Below are 18275 nucleotides of genomic sequence, written 5' to 3'. Positions count from 1 at the left end.
CCGGCACTGGCACCTCTATAACGAGTATATCACTCATCACCTCGGGGATGTGAGGAAGTAACTGGATGCAAAGAAACATCCCTGGGAGTGGTGGGGTGAGGTGGCAGAGCGCTGAGGGATTGCTGGGATTGTCTGCAGGGGGTTTATTTGGCAATGCCAAATGCTCACAAGTGTTTCCAGCAGCTCCGAGGTGAGAAGGGAGAGGTCAGGACCCGGACCTCTGCCCACCTGCAGATGCAGCAGGATCTCCCCCTTGTGTCCCACACCTGCAGCAGGTTCAGACCCAGTGGCAGCAGTGAGAGCTGGGCTGGGAATGGCTGTGGTTGTTGGAAGGACTTTTCCTAAAGGAGGGGAGGTCTCCTGAAGGAGGGGAGTGTCTTCCTGCCCCCAGCAGGACCCTGTGGTGGCAGGGCAGCCGGGCCATGGTCCCTGCCTGCAGCATAGAATCACAGAATCACAGAACGTGTAGGTTGGAAAAGACCTTTAGGATCATTGAGTCCAATTCAGCCCTAACACCTCAACTGGATCATGGCATCAAGTGCCACATCCAGTGGTTTTTAAACACGTCCAGAGATGGCGACTCCACCACCTCCCCAAGCAGACTATTCCAGTCTTTAATCACTCTTCCCGTGAAAAACTTCTTACTAATATCCATCCTGTATTTCCCTTGACACAGCCTGAGACTGTGTCCTCTCCTTCTGTCAGTTGCTGCCTGGAGAAAGAGACCAACCCCCAGCTGTCTGCAACCCCCTTTCAGGAAGTTGTAGAGAGTGATAAGGTCACCTCTGAGTCTCCTTCTCTCCAGCCTAAACAACCCCAGCTCTCTCAGTCATTCTTCATATGGCTTGTTTTCCAAGGCCCTCACTAGCCTTGTTGCCCTCCTCTGGATGCATTGAAGCATCTCAATGTCCTTCCTAAACGGAGGGGCCAGAACTGGACACAGCACTCGACGTGTGGCCTGACCAGTGCCGAGTACAGGGGAAGAATGAGCTCCCTGCTCCTGCTGGCCACACCATTCCTGATCCAGGCCGGGATGCCATTGCCCTCTTGGCCACCTGGGCACACTGCTGGCTCATGTTCAGCTGGCTGCTGACCAGAACCCCCAGCCCCCTTTCCTCCTGGGCACTGTCCAGCCACACGGTCCCAGCCTATAACACTGCAGGGAGTTATTGTGGCCGAAGTGCAGGACTCGACACTTGGACATATCAAATTTCATCTTGTTAGACTCTGCCCATCCATCCAACCGTTCCAGGTCTCTCTGCAGAGCCATCCTATCTTCCAACAGATCCACACATGCTCCCAGCTTAGTGTTTGCAAATTTACTAATGAAAGATTCAACAGCCTCATCTATGTCATCAATGAAAATATTGAACAGAGCTGGTCCCAGCACAGACCCCAAGGGACACCACTGGTGACTGTCCCCAGCTGGATACAGCACTGTTCACCACCACTCTCTGGGCCTGGCTGTGCAGCCAGTTCCTCACCCAGAGAAAAGTGCTCCTGTCCAAGCCATGGGCTGCCAGCTTATCCAGGAGTGTGCTGTGGGAGATAGTGTCAAAAGCCTGGCTGAAGTCCAAATAGACAACATCCACAGCCCTTCCTGCATCCACCAGGCGGGTCACCTGGTCATAAAAGGAGATCAGGTTGGTCAAACATGACCTCCCTCTCCTAAACCCGTGCTGGCTGGGCCAGAGAGGCTGGCTGTGGGAGCATCCGTGGACGGCAGGGAGAAGGAACTCTGCAGACCTGAGATATTCTAGAAACACGTGGTTTTATTTCAAGGGTGGTGGGTAAAGAGGGCCTGCTTTCAGCCACCAGCCTCGGCTGAAGCAAAGGCCCAAAGAGAAAGGCAGAGAGAGAGGGTATGAGGTAAGGAAGGAAAAAAGCTAAGAGGGGTAAGAGAGGTAAGAGTGAGGTAAGAGCCAGAGAGAGGTCAGAGTAAGAAAGGTAAGAGAGAGAGGACTTTGTTACAATACATTGTATCTCCTTTTGTGTTGAATATTGTAATTTACAGTGACCAACCAGCACAAGATACAAAACCTACAAGCTTTGCATGTAGCCTATGAGAACTACTATATTGCAATATCATTTATATTCTAAACTCTAAAGACAGCTTTTCTTATCTACTTTTTCCCTGATGCCTTGGCAGGGTGGAGAGGGGCTGCATTCTTGGGTCCTTTTGTTTTCTGTCCTTCAACCTAACTCCAGCTAATCGCTGTCTTCCTGCCTGCCATGCCTACATTACAAAGCTGGCCTTCATTTCTATTTCCCTCACAGGTTTTACATCTCTAGTATTTCTTACTAGGCAATCATATCCATAAGCCCTTCCTGTCCCATCTTTCCCAAGAGCTGGCCAGCCTGTAGGTGCTGCGTGATGACACTCAGAATAAACTGTTCCATTATCTTGCCAGGTACTGAGGTCAGGCTGACTGGTCTATAATTACTGGGATCCTCCCTCCCACCCTTTTTGTGAATGGGTGTCACACTGGCCAGTTTCCAATCACCCGGAGCTTCCCCAGTGAGCCAGGACTGATTGTAAATGCTGGAGAGTGGCTTTGCAAGCTCATCTGCCAGCTCCCTCATCACCCTGGGATGGATCCCATCTGGGCCCACAGATTTAGGAGTATGCAAGCATCTCAGCAGTTCTCTGACTGCCTCCTCTTGGATGCTGGGGGGACCATTCTGTTCCCTGACACCACCAAGCAACCCAGGAGGACAGTTGTCCTGAAGGCAAGTTGTCGTCCCACTGAAAACTGAGGCAAAGAAGGCATTAAGCACTTCTGCCTTCTCCTCAGATGCTGTTACTAAGTTCTCACCCTCATCCAATAGAGAACAAGGGTTGGCCTTGCCTTTCCTTCTACCATTAATATATTTGTAGAACCGGTTTTTATTATCCTTTAGAGAAGTCGCCATTCTAGGTTCAAACAGAGCTTCGGCCACCCTAATTTTTTTTCCTACATACTCATGCAGCCCCCTTAAATACTTCCCGAAATCCCACATCATGTTCCAGGAGGTTCCTGATCTTCAGGAAGGGCCACAGTTTCCAGAGGGCGTCCAGCTCCTGCAGCAGGGCCTGGCTGAAGTCTGTGCTCAGCCTGGGCATGGAGGATGCAGGAAAAGAGGAGAAGGTGTTGGAGCTTGTGGGGAGGGAGGTGCTGAAGCAGCCGGGTTCCAGGTGTGGCCCTGCCTGTCCCGCAGCCTCTGCTCCCCAGCTCAGGGAATGCCGGGCATGGAAGGGGCCGTGGCAGGGCCCTCAGCCCAGGCTCTGCAGTAGCAGGTGGGATGCTGGAGCTGCTGGCAGAGCTGCAGGACGCCGGGGGCTCCCAGCTCGTTGTCACTCAGGTCCAGGCAGGTGAGACGGGGCCCCTGCAGCAGCTGCGTGGCCAGGGCTGGGCAGCAGGCACCCGACAGCCGGCAGCTCCCCAGGCTGTGGGAGCCAGGGGATCAGGGAAGGAGGGCTTTGGCCTCGGCTTGCTGAGCTGCTGCAGATGGGAAGGAGAAAGCTCTGGCTGGGAAGGAGGGAGCACTGGCCCATGTCGCAGCCCCTTTACCGCAGTGTCTGTAGAGGGCAGGCACAGTGCTGGAGGCCCTGACACAGCAGCTCCACGCTGGCATCGTGCAGCCCCGGGCTGAAGGACAAATCCAGCTTTTCCAGGCACGTGTTGGTGCTCAGCACACGGCAAGGTCCTCGCAGCAGGCGCTGGTGATGCAGGAATAGCGCAGCCTGATGAGAATCTCCGGGAAACACCCTCAGAGCCTCCCCAGTGCCCTCACTGCCCTCCCACCATGGTGGCAGTCCCCAGCCTAGTGCCATAACCTTGGAGCTCCTTGGCCTGGAAGAGTGGGACAGAGGCACGATGCCACCCCACGGGGTCCCTTTGGGGCACGTCCCCAGCTCCCAGGCCGGAGATGCCCGAGGGATGCCGGGGGTGCTCACGGCAGGATGCGCAGGCGGCAGCCCGCAGTCCGCAGCCCCTGACAGAGGAGGCGCACGCCGCTGTCACCCAGAGAGCTGTCACCCAGCTCCAGACGGGCCAGGCCAGGCTGCTCCGCCAGTGGCGCTGCCGGCTCCGTGCAGCAGCTCTGGGACAGCGGCACCGCTGCAGCCTGTGGGAGAGCACGGAGAACGGGGGCTCAGCACACCTCACCTGTGCTGGCTGCTCACCTGCCCACCAAACCTGAGGGACAACAGCCACCCCGAGCAGAGCCTCCAGCGCATGGGAGGGCTCCTCCGGAGGGACCTTGCTGGTTGTGCAGATGTGAAGGACCTGGAGCATTGCTGCTGGAACCAGCTGGGAGATGGATGTGAGGTGAATCACAGGGTGCACTGAACATTCCCGCACCAGGGATTTCCCTTTGTGAGGGAGAAGGCAGACAGGAAGCCAGAGTGACATGTGGGCACAGGGGGGCCTGGCCAGGTGAAGCCAAGAAGCTCCATCACCATCAATCCCAGAGTGGGCAGTGGATGGAGAAGCCTATATGCTCCTCATTCTCCCTAGGAGTAAGTAAATTCTCTGCTGAGAAACTAAACTCCCAGGGAAAGGCCCAGCTAGTGATCAGGAGGGAGTAGCTGAATCATCCTTTGGGGCAGAGGAATAGAAATCTTTGCCCTTTTGGGTCATTCAAGTGAGGAGGAGCAGGACTTACCAAGGCACTGAGTTAGCATCCAGCTCTGCCTGAGGATGCTGCCAGTGGAAGGGACATCCCTGGAGGGTGACACAGCTCAGCCCAGCCCAGGTCTGGATGCAGAAGGAAAGAGCCATCTGGTCGTACAGGGTCAGCTTGGGGTCTCGCCAGTCCAGGTCAGTGAAATGACCCAATGCACTTGGTGCAAAGCTCTTCTCGTTGGTCTCAAACAAGAAGGGCAAAGTGTCCATGTCTGAAACTTCAGTGCTTGGCCAGGGTGGGAGAGGCCTCTGTGCCTCCCCTGAAGCCACTGCAGCAGCTCTTCCCTGGCTCGTGGTGAAATTCTGCACCCAGTGGTTTTGTCCATGTCTCTATGGCTTTCTGGCTGACCAGAGCAAAGAGAAACCTCACTGTGACATTGAAATCCTTTCTGGACTTGTAGCTTTCTAAGAACTGATTTACATCCTTCTCAAGCCTCCCCAAGGTGCTGACCATTTTCCCATCATCCTCCAGGACGTAAAACATTGCTGCCAAAAACTCCTGGAGGTGCAGGTGAGTGAAGGCAAAGACACTGCCACGGTCTTCTCCTTCCCCTGTTTTAAAGATTAGTATTGTTCTCTTTTTTTTCTTCCCTTTAAAGAATTTTTTTCCCCATATGTTATTTAGTAGACTAAGTATTGTGTGCTTAAGGGTGCTTGACCAAAACAAAGAGGTGGCAGAAAGCTCGGAGGGGGGGATAACGCCCGTTTTGTGGCAGGCAATGGACAGAGCTGGAGGCAGCTTGGCTCTCTGGCTCTCGGCATTCGGAGATGGAGAGGACACGGCCAGGCTCCTGCTTGCTGCAGGAGGAGTTCACTGTCACCTGAATGTCCAGTGTTGGGAAATCTACCATCATCTGCTTGCATGTCTTGGAATTCTGAGCTCCTTTGTCTGCCCTGCTGGAGCTGGGCCAGCCCTGCCCCGCTGTCGTGGCTTCTTCAGCTCTGCTCCTCTTGCTACAGTGTGACTCTGCACTCCCCTGACTGCCGGGACCTCCTGTCCCTGACTGCCGGGGACATCCTGCCATCCCAGCTGTCGTGGCTTGAAAGCAAAACGAGTGAGAAGCTCCAAGTCAGAAATAGAATCTAATAAGAAAAAAGGTAAAAATAAAATAAATGCAATAACACAACGGATCACTGACAGAGTCAGAATACGACCTGAGCAGGATGGTGGAAGCAGTCCAGATGAAGTGGTCTTCCTGAAGCCGTGATCCTGTAGCATGGTCTGGTAGCTCTGGTCCTCTGGGAATCCAGTAGGTAAGGGCTGCTTGCACTGTCCCAAATCCCAGCTTATATCCAGGTGAGAATGCTTGGCTCCTCCCCCTGGGCAGAGCATCTCACAATGGGATGATGAGTTGTGAAGTGGGTCCTTGATGGCCCATTAAACAGAGATAACTCCTGGAGGGAGTTACCTGTGAGTCATGGGCAAGGCGTTAATGGGCCATTAGCAGGAGACAGCCCAAAGGCAGGGGGCCTGGGAAATCACTGCCCCACCTGGTTTAACAGTTCATGAAGATGGTGCTAGAATAAATACTTTGTGTACATCCTGCACTGCAACCCAGGACATAATCCACCTTTTATTCTATTACTAGCTACATCATATCCAAATTAATACATTCTTACAAAGATACGCATACACATAGGGAATAAAATATTACACACTCTTCTCACTTAACACAATGGTTTTCCCAATCTTTCTGCATTACCCACCTAGTGTGACCAGGTCCTTGAGCAAAGACAATCCCACAGATGGGTCTGCCTTTTCCCGAGGTGGGATTAATCCAAACAGTCTTCCCTAAGGTTCTTTTCATATGTACTGCAGGGACTTTATCTCCATCCACTGTGTGCAAGGGTTCAGATTGGGCAGGACCACCTCGATTGATAGACCCTCGGGTGTTGACCATCCAGGTAGCTTTGGCTAAGTTCATTTCCCAATTCTTGAAGGTCCCTCCGCAGTGTCTTCAGGGTAGTCTTTAGTAGTCCACTGCACCGTTCAACTTTCCTGGTAGGTGGTGCGTGATAAGGAATGTGATATATCCATTCAATACCATGTTCTCTTGCCCAGGTGTTTATAAGGCTGTTTTTTAAATGGGTCCCATTGTCTGACTCAATTCTCTCAGGGGTGCTGTGTCTCCACAGGACTTGTTTTTCCAGGCCCAGGATGGTGTTCCGGGCAGTGGCATGAGGCACAGGGTAGGTTTACAGCCATCCAGTGGTGGCTTCCACCATGGTCAGCACGTAACGCTTTCCTTGGTGGGTTTGGGGAAGGGTGATGTAGTCAATTTGCCAGGCTTCCCCATACCTGTACTTCAGCCATCGTCCACCATACCACAGAGGCTTCACTCGCTTGGCCTGTTTGATTGCAGCGCAGGTCTCACAGTTGTGGATGACCTGGGAGATGCTGTCCATAGTAAAGTCCACCCCTCGGTCACGGGCCCATCGGTATGTCGCATCTCTTCCCTGATGACCCATCATGGGCCCAACGAGCTAGGAACAGTTCTCCCTTGTGCTGCCAGTCCAGATCCACCTGTGATACTTTCACCTTGGCAGCTTTGTCCACCTGCTCATTGTTGTGATGCTCCTCATTAGCCCGGCTCTTGGGTACGTGCGCGTCCACGTGTCGAACCTTCATGGTCAGTCTCTCTACTCGGGCAGCAATGTCCTGCCAAATGTCAGCGGCCCAGATGGGTTTTCCTCTGTGCTGCCAGTTGGCCTTTTTCCAGCGATTCAGCCATCCCCACAGAGCATTAGCTACCATCCATGAGTCAGTGTAGAGATAGAGCCTCGGCCATTTCTCTCGTTCAGCAATATCCAAAGCCAGCTGGACAGCTTTAAGCTCTGCAACCTGACTTGACCCACCTTGTCCCTCGGTAGCCTGTGCAACTTGTCATGTGGGGCTCCAAACTGCAGCCTTCCATTTCTGGTTAGCACCTACAATTCAGCAGGAGCCATCAGTGAAGAGAGCATATCGTCTTTCAGTCTCCAGTAGCTCATTATATGGTGGGGCTTCCTCGGCATGTGTTACTTGGTTTTCTTCTTCTTCAGACGATAATCGAAAAGTCTCACCTTCTGGCCAGTTTGTTATAACTTCCAGAATCCCAGGGCGATTTGGGTTTCCAATACGGGCGTGCTGTGTGATGAGAGCAATCCATTTGCTCCATGTGGTGTCAGTAACGTGATATGTGGAGGGAACCTTTCCCTTAAACATCCACCCCAGCACTGGTAATCGGGGTGCCAGAAGCAGCTGTGTTTCAGTGCCAATGACTTCTGAGGCAGCTTGAACTCCTTCATAGGCGGCCAAGATCTCCTTCTCTGTGGGAATGTAGTTGGCTTCGGAGCCTCTGTAACTTCGGCTCCAGAATCCCAATGGTTGGCCTCGAGTCTCCCCAGGCACCTTCTGCCACAGGCTCCAGGACAGACCATTGTCCCGGCTGCAGAGTAAAGCACATTCTTCACATCTGGTCCCGTCCTGACTGGGCCAAGGGCTACTGCGTGAGCAATCTCCTGCTTGACCTGAACAAAGGCTTGTTGCTGTTCAGGCCCCAGTGGAAATTGTTCTTCTTGCAGGTAACCAGATAGAGAGGGCTCACGATCTGACTATACTCAGGAATGTGCATCCTCCAGAAGCCTATGGCACCTAGGAAAGCTTGTGTTTCCTTCTTGTTGGTAGGTGGGGACATGGCAGTGATCTTGTTTGTTATCTCTGTGGGGATTTGGCGACGTCCATCTTGCCACTTGACTCCCAGGAACTGGATTTCTTGAGCCGGTCCCTTAACCTTACTTCGTTTAATGGCAAAACCAGCTTTCAACAGAATTTGGATAATCTTCTCTCCTTTCTCGAAGACCTCCCCTGGGGTGTTCCCCCATACGATGATGTCGTCGATGTACTGCAGATGTTCTGGAGCCTCACCTTTCTCCAGTGCAGCCTGGATCAGCCCATGGCAGATGGTGGGGCTGTGTTTCCACCTCTGGGGCAGTCGGTTCCAGGTGTACTGCATGCCCCTCCAGGTGAAAGCAAACTGGGGCCTGCACTCTGCTGCCAAAGGGATGGAGAAGAAGGCATTGGCAATGTCCATGGACGCATACCACTTTGCTGGCTTGGACTCCAGCTCGTACTGAAGCTCTAACATGTCTGGCACGGCAGCGCTCAGTGGTGGCGTGATTTCATTCAGAGCACGGTAATCTACCGTCCGTCTCCATTCTCCACTGGACTTATGCACGGGCCATATTGGGCTGTTGAAAGGTGAATGAGTCTTACTGACCACCCCTTGGCTCTCCAGTTTACGAATCATCTCATGTATGGGAATCACAGAGTCTCTGTCAGTGCGGTATTGGCGGCCGTGTACTGTTGTTGTGGCAGTTGGTACCTGTTGTTCTTCGACTCTGAGCAGTCCCACAGCAGAGGGGTCATCTGAGAGACCAGGCAAAGTATTCAACTGTCTGATGTTTTCCTTCTCAACTGCGGCTATCCCAAAAGCCCAGTGATATCCCTTTGGGTCTTTGAAATATCCATTCCTGAGATAGTCTATGCTGAGAATGCATGGGGCCTCTGGGCCAGTCGTGATGAGGTGTTTTTGCCACTCGTTCCCAGTTAAACTCACTTCAGCCTCTAATACAGTCAGTTCCTGGGACCCTCCTGTCACCCCAGAAATAGAGATGGATTCTGTTCCTACATACCTTGATGGCATCATTGGGCCCCAGTGTCAACCAATGCCGTATATTTTTGTGGGTCAGATGTGCCAGGCCATCGGATCCACACAGTCCAGTAGATCCGATTATCCCTTTCCTCTTCCTGGCTAGAGGCAGGGCCCCTCTATTCCTGGTCATGGCATACATTGTTCTCTTCCTGTACATATGTTTCTGAGATCCCTTCCAGAGGATCAGTCATATCATCATTCCTGTACCGTCTGGAGTTCTGAGACACTGGGGCAACTTTGATTCTAGATGGGCTTCTTGTGGTAGGTGTTCCTCTTTTCAGCTCACGTACCCGGGCTGCTGAGGAGGAGGTGGGTTTTCCATCCCACTTCTTCATGTCTTCTCCATGCTCCTGAAGAAAGGACCAGAGGTTACCTCGTGGTGTGTATCCTCTCTCCCTGGCTGGGGAACGCCTGCTTCAAATGGCAGAGACTCTCATTGGCTCTGGTGAAATATGATAAATTTCTTCTTTAAGCTCTTTTTTCAGTTTCTGATGGCCTTCTTCAATCAAGCTCTGGACTTGCTCAGCCAGTCTTGTTTCCACAGATGAGATATGGGTACGAACTGGGGCGGTGACAGTGTCCTCGTAAATTCTTAATTTATTAGCCAAGACACCCACCTTGTCTTCACTTTCCCTCCATTGCAGTGTTGCCAGGTAACGTGAGTACATCTCTGGTCCAAGCTGTGCAAATCTCAGCCACATCCGTGATGTGCACTGGACATCATCTGGGCTTTCGGGAAATCTCTTGTCTTCTGAAAAAATGATCTCCAGCACAGCCAATTCCCTCAGGCATTGGATACCTTGTTCTATTGTGCTCCATTTGCCTTGGTGCACTTGGAGATCTTCTTTACAAAGGTATCTGTCTTTCACACTTGTCAGCAGTCGCTGCCAGAGGCTGAGAGGTTCTTGGGTTTTCCCAATTCCCTGGTCAATGACCACATCCCGGGACAGCGATCCCAGTTGCCTGGCCTCAATTCCATCCAGAATGGTGTCATTGGCTGCAGCGTCCCAGATGCGGAGCAGCCAGGTCAGGATGGACTCGTTGGTCTGGCGGGTGAATTCCCTTTGCAGGTCACGCAGCTCACCCAGGGATAGAGAGCGAGTGATGATCTCTATCTCTGTCTCCTCTGCTGGCTGTGAAGGTCCTGCTGCATCCTCGTCAGTCACTACACGGACTGATTTGCTCCTTGATTTCTTCTTCTGAGTGGTGGCAACTGCTACTGGTTTAGGTGGTTCCAGTTCAGTGACAGTTTGTGTGGAGATGCTGACGGCACCTTTGGTTCCTTTCTTCTCTGGGAGAGTCTGCATAGATGTGGACACCGTCGCCTCACCTTTGGCTTCTTTCTCCTCTGCAATGGTCTGTGTAGATGAGGACACTGTTGTCTTGCCTTTGGTTCTCTTCTTCTTTGTGATGGTCCGTGTAGATGCTGTTGCTTTGCTTCTCTTTCCCTCTTCCTCTTCCTTAGGAACACGCTGCATCAAACCATGTAGTGTTTTGATCCTAAGCATCGTACGAGCTGTGCAGAGAAGACCAAGCAGGACTAACAACATCATACTGTCCTTGGCATCCAGAGGGTACTCAGTATTTTCAAAAACTGCTGTGTTATGTCTGAAAAGCTGGAAAAAGTCAATCGTTACTCCTCCCCAGAGGGGCTGGGTGAGATTGTTGAGGCCCCAGATGTAGCATCCTAGACCAGGACACGAATCCAAAACTGGGTATATATTCTGAATGCTGTTCATTGCCTCGGAGTTTATCAAGCAATGAACATAATAGACCAATAAAGCAATTTTAGTACCATACCCTGATCTATGCAGGAGCATTAAGATGAGCAAATAGTGCCCCATGTTTGGAAAAATATAGAGAGATAGGTATAACACACATGTAACCATGTTGAGCATCATAGCGAACAGGTGTCTTCTTCAATACAAAACTGTAATTCTGACTTTTCTCAGGGCCTCTGCCCCACTGTCGCGGCTTCAAAAAATATGTCGAGGTTTGAAAGCAAAACTGATGAGAGGCTCCAAGTCAGAAATACAATTTAACAAGAAAAAAGTTAAAAAAGTAAAAATAAAATTGAATAAATGCAATAACACAACGGACCACTGACAGAGTCAGAATACGACCTGAGCAGGATGGTGGAAGCAGTCCAGATGAAGTGGTCTTCCCGAAGCAGTGATCCTGTAGCATGGTCTGGTAGCTCTGCTCCTCTGGGAATCCAGTAGGTAAGGGCTGCTTGCACTGTCCCAAATCCCAGCTTATATCCAGGTGAGAATGCTTGGCTCCTCCCCCTGGGCAGAGCATCTCACAATGGGATGATGAGTTGTGAAGTGGGTCCTTGATGGCCCATTAAACAGAGATAACTCCTGGAGGGAGTTCCCTGTGAGTCATGGGCAAGGCGTTAATGGGCCATTAGCAGGAGACAGCCCAAAGGCAGGGGGCCTGGGAAATCACTGCCCCACCTGGTTTAACAGTTCATGAAGATGGTGCTAGAATAAATACTTTGTGTACATCCTACACTGCAACCCAGGACACCAGCTCCCAGCCCGGGACTCTCCACTGTTCCAGCCTGGTGCTCTGAGGGTCCTGCAGGGGCACTGAGGCCAAACTCCCCACCTGGGTTGTTGTGAGGCAAATCCCTCAAGGTTCTTGGTACTGTTTTGTTATTGACGCTGTAGTTGTTGTTTTTGTTTGTTTTGCTATACATACTAGTAAAGAACTGCTATTTCTATCTCCCAATCTTTGCCAGAAAGGCTCTAACTGCAAATTTATGATTGGAAAAGGTGGTGGGAGAGGTGGTTTACATTCTCCATTCCAAGGGAAACTCCAGCTTTCCCTGGCAGATACATGTCTTCCCAAACCAAGACAGATTTTGGTGCCTGTTATAAACAACGTAACCAAATTGATAATGAAAGCGGATTTTATTGCGATATCAAAATCGGTTTTGGAAAGCCACAATCAAAAACAGCGTCGAGTCCGGGGTCGGTGCTGGGTGAACCTAGATTCAGACTCTATTGCTCTGAATCCCCCTCTGTTCACAAATTCTGCCTTTGCAGGGCCCGTTTTTATACAGTTTTTTGACCGAACAGGGGTGTTCTTCTTCTCTTGTCCTTGTTCTTCTCAGAAATTCATGTAGTTTCTTTTCTTGCTGCAGGTCTGTTGAAAAGGGTCTGTTGAAAATTTTTTTGGGGTAGGGATGAATACCTGATTCTTTTTACAGGGATGTGGCATTGGGATGTATACCCTTGACGACGAAGATTGTCTTATCGCATAGATAAGACCTTAGATGCATATCGGGTGCTCATCACCGGGGCCTTGTCCAGCCCATCCCCGGAGGAGACTCAGCTTCAATCGAAGCCACCATTTTCTATTGCAAATTGGTTCCTTCCCCATCGCCGCCTGGGGTTTTACAATTGCTGAAATCTTTAATTCTTAAGCAGGAATTATTTTATACCATATATCACAGTGATCAACGTGGGGCTTGAGGGCAATGGAAAAAGAAAAGAGAAAAAAGGAATAACAGTTCTCGAGTAAGCTAATATTTTCTTCTGTGTGTGCTGGATATAAAAACCTCATTAGGCAGCATCATGTGGTCCAGCTTCCCCTGGTTAGGATGGCTCGTGGTTGTGGCTGTATTCCTCCCACTTGCAGGCCCCTATCTAAACATGGGCCCTATCAGTAAGGCTGCTGTGGCTGTTATCCAGTTTGTTTTCTGGGTAGATAAGGTGAGGCATTCATGGATTTTTAACTTCCTCTGGAAGGCAGGCACATGGCTACATGGCTACCACAAATTAAGTGTATGTTTTTGGGGTTCTTTTAAGAACGGTACTTTCTGTGAGGAAATGACAGCAGGGGAAGTTTTGTGCCAGCCCTTTAACCAGTTCTTTGAAGGGTTTGAATTTCCTGTAGATACTAACCAAGTGTTGCTGATAGTCCCAGTCTATTTAGCTTTCAGAGATGAGGTGAGGTCAACTTGGATGACTGCACAGACACCTACCCCAGAGACTGGGGATACTGCCCCACTGCCTGACACTGCCCCACAGACCAGGGATACTGCCACGGGGCCTGACACTGCCCTACAGCCCACTTAAGAAATGAACCACCCAGATTGAACCATCCAGGTTCCAGCTGAACCACAGGGGCAGTCACAGCCAGCAGCAGTCGCCCCTGTGGAAACAAAGAAGTACAAGATGAAATCAGAGCAGCCAGGTAATAAGGAGAAGAAAGGAGGGCCCTCACAACCCACAGGGGAACCAGAGCTTGAGATCATCACTGACTCTCTGTCGTATGAAAGTCTACGTAATCTGCACAAAGATATTGTGCGACGGGGACGTGAGGCTTACACAGCCTGGTTACTTCAGGTCTGGGACCTTATGGGTACAGGGGTGCAACTGGATAGTAGTGAGGCAAGGAATTTGGGACCCTTGACGCAGGACTCAGGTGTAAATCAGGTATTTGTAAGAGACCAGGACCCCTTTCCCTCTGGGAGTGGCTTTTAAGGAGTAGAAGGGAGAGGTTTGTCCACTGAGACAAAGTGCAGGAGCACCATCATACAATGGACTGGAAGACCCTTGAGGAGGGGATCCAACAGCTGAGAGAAGAGGCAGTATTGGAGGTACTCTTTGGGAGGGGTGGACACCAGAATAATGACCCCAACAAGGTTTGATGCACAGGGCACACGTTGTGGACACTGGCAACTCATGGACCGTCTCCCTATGCCGCACTCATTGCCGCAATTAATCCTGATACCAACCCAGAGACTGTGGGTTCTGTCGCCAACGAGCTCAGAAATGATGAGAGTATGATCAGTGACCCAATGCAGGCTCAAGTCTCTGCTGTGATTAAGGAACTCAAAGAGGAGATAAGGGAGGCGAGGGAGGAGATGAGGAGGAAGAGTTCCCATATGGCACCAGTGTGTGTCACAGGCCCCGGAGTCAGAGCTCAACGTCCCCCAGCTACAGAGAGGGTACACCCCACGAGCTGACCTGTGGTCCTTCCTGTGCAACCACGGGGAAGACATGGGAAGGTGGGATGGGAAGCCCACTTCTGTCCTGGCAGCATGGGTGTGTGAGCTCAAGGAGAGAAACACTCACCGAGGGGGTTCATCTAAAATGAAGTAGCCTCAGCCTCCCATGCCTGAGTCACCAGGTATTACAGAAGTGAGGATACTGTGTTGGATCCCCTTGAAGGAACCTCTAGTGTGTATGCCCAGGAAGGGAATAATAACCAGTGCTAGAGGGGCCCTCCCTCTAGCCAGAAATAGGCACGGGAAAACCAGGCCTTTGGGCTGTGTGGATTCAATGACCTGGCACATGAGAGCCATAGGTCAATACTGGGGCAAGGGGACCCTAATGGCATCAGGACATGTGGGGGCAGAACAAATTTCCATTGCCGGGGTGACAGGGGGATCACAGGAATTGACTCTGTTGGAAGCTGAGGTGGGCCTGACTGGGAAGAAGTGGTAGAATCATCCCATTGTGACTGGCCCAGAGTCCTCATGTATTTTGGGCATAGACTTCCTCAGGAACGGCTACTCCAAAGACCCTAAGGGATTCAGGTGGGCTTTTGGGATAGCTGCTGTGGAGGCAGAAGGCATTAAGCAATTGAACACCTTGCCTGGACTATCGGAGAAGCCATCTGCAGTAGAACTCCTGAAGGTAGAAGAGCAATGAGTACCTGTTGCCACCTGGACGGTGCACTGCCGGCAGGATCGGAGGCATCGAGACGCCGTGATCCCCATCCACAAGATGATCCATGAGCTGTAGAGCCAAGGGGTGTGAGACATAGATTTGAAAAATCCCTGCTAATCCTTTATAGTAGATTTAAGAACATGTACTGTATGTTAGGATGTATTCCAAGTAGTACTTTAGAATATATGAGATCATGTTTTAGAAGACATTTAGTGAACACTGAATGCTGTGTCTGTTACCCTTTTGCATATTTTTAAACACTACAAGTACCAGGAGACTGGGCCGTAGTCAGAAGAAAAACTAGCCTAAACAGCAGAATAGCAGAGCTAAGGGTGCAGATAAAAAAAGAACACAGATTCTAAGATGGTATGTTCCCTCGCAAATGTGTCAAGAGAGCCAAAGCAGACACGGGAGGGATAAAGGTGAAGAGGTGAACGCCTGAAGACCAGCCAAAAGACCACCACAATGGACTGAGCATGGCCAGAAGGGGGTGGAAGTAATTACCATACCATGTGAAGATAGCCAGGGTCAGAGAATGAATATGGATGAAGGGGGACCATGGAATGTCATGCATATGCAGAGACCACAGGGAATAACAAGGGGGGCAAGTTCCCTGGTGAGTATGCGTGTCTTTGGTGAAATTATTCCCCCACACATCTCAACGTTAATGAATACATATTGCTCTAACAATTATTATTAATTGTGGAGTTCTTTCCACCACGTTTCTGGGAGGTCAGCAAAATCTGTTCACCTTTACCCTGTTTTCTCCTTCCCCGGGGATCCTTTTACTGAGGAAGAAAGGGAAGAAGACCTGGCTGGTCCAATCCACAGTCCTTGACTTCCTTGTCCTCAAAGAGGACCTTGTGTTTCCACATACCCTCAGGAGCCAAGGAGCAAAGCTGGAGGAGGAACTGCTGGAGGGTCTTTGTGTTGTCCCTGTGCTTCAGTGACTGGGAGAGGTAGAACATCATCATCCCTGTGCTGGCTTTGGAGCATTCCAGGAGGTTTTTCTTCCCACAGAGCTCTTGTTCCAGGATGGTGCAGATGGTCCAGCTACTGACAGGGATGACACACAAAGCTCTAGAAGATCTCCTTGCCTGTAGCAAACGTGAAGGCCATGTCTGTTTTGCTGGGCTTCTCAAAATACCTGTGGAAATACTCCTCCCTCCTGGCTGCAGAAAATCCCAGGATCTCCATGGAATACCCACCCTTCACGCTTCCTAGAGCCGTTGACCTCACGGTGATGAGCAAAGAGGCTTTGGGGAGCACTGTCTCCTTCAACAAACTCATCAGGCTGAGCTCCAGCAGCTTCACCTCCCTGGGGTCAGAGCTCAGCCCAGCTTTGGGCTGAACCAAGGAAAGCCCCTGCACCTGGAAGCCATCCAAAATGAACAGGATCCTCTTGTGGTCATCCAGGATCTTCCCAGCTGGCAGTCGCAGGCCAGGACAGCACTGTGAATCCAGGACTGCCACGATGGCTTCCATGGCAAGGACAATGGCTTTGTGTTGGAACCCTGGATTGTGGAAACTTCAGGCTTTCTGGGCTGTAGGGTGCTGACCCTCAGGCAGGCACTGCATTTGACTTGAGGCCTTGGAAGAGGCTTCTGAGATTTGTGATAGCACTGGGGTAGTGGGTGTGTTCTTGGAATGGTGTTGTGTGATCTCACAGGGTGAAAACCTAACTTTGGGGTTTTGCTATATAGTAGTGTGGGGGCAGGATGGAGGATTCAGGCTGCTGTGTGAGTTTTTCTTCTTCTTCACCCTCTTCTTCGTTCTTCATGGATTTGGGTGGTTTTGTCTAACTGGGTGAAAGATGTCTGCATTGCAGACCTGTAATGGTCATGATTGCGTCAAAAGCATAAATAATATAGGTGTCACTTTGGTATTGGCTAATTATCTCCTAAATAGCCTTGGTAAAAGTTAGAATTTTGTCTCATTTCGTCTTGTTTCTTTAAATAGGAAGTTGGAGCTCACGCTTCATGAGACTGTAAATACTGGAAATAGATAAGATATGATAAACAACCAAGACCCAACTCGACTCTACATTTCCTGTGTCTTTCATCCTGACCTCAGCTGAGATAAAGCAGGCAGAACTGTAACAGCTGTGCAGAAGACAAGGGCAGTCAGAGCAGAAGACCAAGTCAAAGTGGGTGCAGAGTGTCCCTTCTGTCCACTCCACCATCACCTTCCTGACCGTGGTTGTCTCCCCCATCCCCGGGGCCCCCAGCAGCACCACGACCTGCGGGCTTTGCCCGTCTCTGCCAGGTTCAAACAGCGCCGTGGTGCCGGCGGTGGCTGCTCCGCTGCCGGCGCTGCCACATCCCTGGCCGGTTGCCACGGCTCCATCCTTGGCTCCGTGCTTGCTCCCAGGCTCCCTGGAGATGGTCAGGGTGGTGGAGTGGCTGTGGAAGGATGGGCTCTCCCTGGGACAGCTGCCCAGCTCCCTGTCCTGGCGGGACTCCCGCACCATGTGCTCTCTGCTGTCCCGCCTGTGCTCTGTGCCCATGAGGAGCAGGGTCAGTCCCCAGCCCAGACCAATTCCCCTCCAGCCCAGCCATGCTCCTGACACTCCAGCAGCCACCTATTTCAAGGCTCACTGCTTTCCTAAATCTGCCTGGGGCACTAAGAACACAATTTGTGAGCATTTGGGCATTCTAGTCAGTTGGACATTCTTCTTCTGGCTCCTGATCCTGATCTAGCAACTCTTCTTTGATCACCCTCATCCCCTGGAGCAAATGCAACTCCCCAGGGCTACCTGCAGTCTCTCAGTCATGCTGCAGGGGACAAGGCACTGTCCCTGGGCTCCAGAGCTCAGCTCTCAGCAGAGACATCCTTAATGCCAATCCCAAGAGGAAAGAATGTGCCCAGCTGCCTGCTGGAAAGTGCTGAGAGCACTGGGTGAGCTTTAAGGTCACTTCCCACTAAAACCCTTCTGTGATTTTAAACAACAGATTTATCGAGGAATTACAAGCGCAGGTAATTGACTGCAGGGATGAGCTGAGTGGACAGATTTGGTGAGTCTGACCCCAGCATAGGCTTCAACTAGGAGTGCCCAGGACTGAACTGAGAGCTCAGGCCCCAGCAAGGAACCCCGGACGGCTACGACGATGTCCTGGATGTGCCGCAGGAGGCCCCCGCTGCCAGCACTGGGGACATCTCCGAGGGAGTGTCACAGCCCAGGTGGATCAGTGTCCTCCCCAGAGGTAAGAGGGCTCACAGCTGCCCTG

At 51.3% G+C, this 18275-nt stretch overlaps 1 pseudogene across 1 annotated transcript; it reads right to left on the bottom strand.

The window, feature by feature from the left end:
* Positions 1-3213: 3213 nt before the first annotated feature.
* Positions 3214-16533, bottom strand: LOC310910184 (NACHT, LRR and PYD domains-containing protein 3-like; annotated as a pseudogene). Its single transcript has 6 exons — positions 15838-16533; positions 15035-15117; positions 4648-5219; positions 4166-4292; positions 3938-4107; positions 3214-3427 (listed from the first exon to the last, which is right to left on the bottom strand). The product of its transcript is annotated as an NACHT, LRR and PYD domains-containing protein 3-like (transcript).
* Between the last annotated feature and the right edge of the window lie 1742 nt (positions 16534-18275).

This window comes from Zosterops lateralis, assembly GCF_965231275.1.
Source record: "Zosterops lateralis genome assembly, chromosome: 6".
Classification (NCBI taxonomy): Eukaryota; Metazoa; Chordata; class Aves; order Passeriformes; family Zosteropidae; genus Zosterops; species Zosterops lateralis.
Note: the sequence above shows the minus strand (reverse complement) of the source record. Positions and strands in the feature narration are given on the sequence as shown.